Consider the following 3,479-nt stretch of genomic DNA (forward strand, 5'->3'; position numbering starts at 1 on the left):
GTAACTAAAACAGTTTGCACGGAGTGCCATGGGGCTTAAACACAGTGGAAATATAAAAAAAGAAGGAAATAGCAGAATAAAGGCAGTGAACTACAAATCACTAATACGGATTCTGCCACTCACAGTGGCCCATTCAAACCCCTCAATAATATAGCTGGCAGGTGGAATGTATCATAGTCAGCCAATCACACCGACAGCATTTTCAGCACACCAGTATAAAGTATGTAAACACCTTTCAGTCTGTTTTTTCCCGCAAACCCTGCACCATTGGTATACACACACGGGAATTTTAACTGACAAAATGTTAGGGGCTGCTGCTGCTTTGCTACATCTGTATGTGCTGCAGACTGAGGGCAGTGATGAGGATGATGCTGACAACCATCCCAGACTGAGGAGAGGAATGATCAGACCCAAGGTAACCTTTCAGGGGCTACATGAGCTGGAGATAGAGTGCTACAGGGTGGACAAGGACATATTACAGCAACTCATTGAGCTGTGCCGGCCTCACCTCCGACCCAGAGCCAACAGAGGGGAACCCATCCAAGCTGAAACAAATGTATGTGTAGCCTTAAGAATACTAGCTATAGGTACTTTCCAAAGACCTACTGGGGACATTATGGCGGTCTCACAGGCATCTGCATTCAGGGTACTCCACCAGTTCCTGGATGTTATGTGAAGACATGCCGGTGAGTACATATATTTCCCCAACACCCCTTAGGAGTGGACCAGCAATATGCATCTCTTCCACCATGTAAGCATACTACCCAGAGGTACTGGGTGCCATAGACTGCATGCACATCCACATCAAGGCACCACCTGGTGAAGAGGGTAGAGTCTATATCAACCACAAGGGCTATCACTCCATCAACTGCCAGGTCATGTGCAATGCCCAGGGCAGTATCATGAATGTGTGTGCTGGAAGCCCTGGTAGTTATCATGACTCACACTTCTGGCATACCTCACAGCTATACCAGGCATTTGCCAGGGGGGACATCCCATATGGCCATCTGGTGGGGCTTGCTGGCTATGCACTGGAGCCGTGGATGATGACACCCATCAGAAAAGAACACACACGTACACACACACACTCACACACACACACAGAAGAATGCCATATTGAGGCACATGCACAAACCAAGATCATTGTAGAGCGTATGTTTGGGATGCTCATGTCACGGTTCTGCTGCCTTGACATGTCTGGTGGAGCCCTGCAGTACTCTCCAGCCACATGGGCACACATGTTTATAGTATGTGCCATGCTACACAGTATGATCCTGTGGAAACAGCTGTGACAGGAACATCACAGAGAAGGGCAACACAGCCCCCCACCATTGCCAAGGTCCCCACATGCACAGGGGGACTTGGAGGAGGAACACCCTAAGCCTGGTCCTGTAGGCAAATGGAGGTGTTCCCAGTATGCCCAGGTCTTGGCAAAGAGGCAACACATAGCACACACACTGACACTGTAGGGACCCAGGGACTGACACCTCTCTCTGACTCACACACACAGTAAAATGGATGCCACACACATCACACTACCTGTACCTTATCATGTATAGGCGGTGTACTGCGTGCCTCCGACAGAGTCAGCCCTCAAGCACCATCCTCACAACTGCTGCAGGCACAAGATAAGTCATTCTTCTTAACAATAAATGAATGGAGTAGTACATTGTGGTAGCATAGCTATGGTATCACTGCATGCATGCAAGGGAATGGAGTAGCCTACTGGGATAGTAGCAGACAACCAACAGCTATGTGGGACAACAGGAAATGTCTGCTCAATACTGGCTTCTCCAGAGTATGCAGTAGTCATCTAAGTGACAAATCTCACTGCAGTATATGTGGGTGGCTAACTAACTCACATGCATGGATGTCAATGTGGGGGTCCCATACTCACCCCTCAGCCTCACCTAGCAAGTCAGCTGTAGAAAACCATAAAGAAATGTCGGGCAAAGGCCCACAAATGGGGACAATGATGAAATATTCCCTTACAGACTTACACAGTAATATCACAGTAGGTCTTGCAGTTACATTAAGGCTCTGAAGGGTAAGAAGTCTAAAACCCAAATGTCTGCCATTACAGTCTAACCTGTAGTCTTTAGTGATATGCCTGTATTCTCCAAGACAGGCACAATACTATGCTAAATGGAACCAAAATGTAAAGCCAACATTAGCACAGTCTGTGCAAATGTGTACAGTTGACTGGTGTGCTGCCCAACACACTCATGTTCCCATGGAAATGCACTAACATTAATGTTTGTAGGGTATTAGCAGAAGAGCACACATTCCCACAGCTGTCCCAATCAACTTGATAACTTGTTGCATGTCCACAATATGCAGGGGTCAATGAACTATGTATACGTGTTGTTAATATTGTCAGGATGTGGCCAGCACTTAATTCTGGCTGTCGTGTCTTATAGTTTCATAGTTTCATAGTTTAGTACTAGGCTATCTGCCCTGGGGCATTTATAAGCCTAGCCATAGTGATGTGGCTTTCGCCACCCCATGTAATGGTACAAAAGTGTACAGAATAGATTTAGAATACTGTGCCTCTGTCTAGTAGTGACACAGTGAAGACCCCCTTACATAATAGAATTAGTTTACTGTGCCTCTGTCTAGTAGTAACACAGAGATGACCCCTGGGGTAAACCTACGATCTCCCATCCACTCGTTAAAAGGCATCTGAAACCACAAATTTAGTTACTGGAATTAAATCGCTTTTCTTTCGTCACACCTGCCCCAATTTCCTTATCTTGCACTAGCATAATGGTCCCACTGGGGATCGAACCCAGGACCTTCTGCGTGTGAAGCAGACGTGATAACCACTACACTACAGAACCTACTCTTAGTGGCTGGGGTCTATATTATAAGCTCGACCTCTTAGCTTGTTGAATGCCAAAACATCGACAGCTAAATGGCGAAATCTTAAAACTGTGAACGGCCACTAACACAAATGTTTTCATTCGAAAGAATTTGCTTGGCCGTTATTGGGAATTTGCCCTTTCTCCAATGTAGAGCAAACTCAGAGTTAGTATATTTAGTTAGGGTGGTGTCGGGGGCAAAGACCCCCACATTGGGGGGTGTGGGGACGAAGCCCCCCACTTTGTTAGAGTTTGTCATTTATCTTAATTTCCGACAGCTAAGCAAATTCTTTCCCGATGAAAAAATTTGCAGCCATTCGCAATTTTAAGCTTTCACAGTTTAGCTGTCGACATTTCGACGTACGACAAGCTAAGCAGTCGAGTTTCTAATATAGACCCTTAGTGGCCTAGGTACAGTGCTGTGGTTGACAGGGTCCATGTTTCAAGAACTGCAGTACCAACTATTTTGCATGTCAACTACACCTACGGTAGGAGTTGTACATACTGTCCAGAAGTCAATATCTGTTACAGCAGGAAAGCTGGATGGGTCAGGGACAGCGGGCCACACATATGGACAGTATACACTGCTTGGAGTAACCTACACAGTGCCTAGCATAC

At 46.2% G+C, this 3,479-nt stretch overlaps 1 non-coding gene across 1 annotated transcript; it reads right to left on the minus strand.

The window, feature by feature from the left end:
• Nucleotides 1-2,767: 2,767 nt before the first annotated feature.
• TRNAV-CAC lies at nucleotides 2,768-2,840 on the minus strand. Its single transcript has one exon. It is a non-coding gene; the product is annotated as a tRNA-Val (tRNA).
• Between the last annotated feature and the right edge of the window lie 639 nt (nucleotides 2,841-3,479).

This window comes from Protopterus annectens, chromosome 1.part1 (genome assembly GCF_019279795.1).
Source record: "Protopterus annectens isolate FY-2018-M chromosome 1.part1, PAN1.0, whole genome shotgun sequence".
Lineage (NCBI taxonomy): Eukaryota > Metazoa > Chordata > Ceratodontiformes > Protopteridae > Protopterus > Protopterus annectens.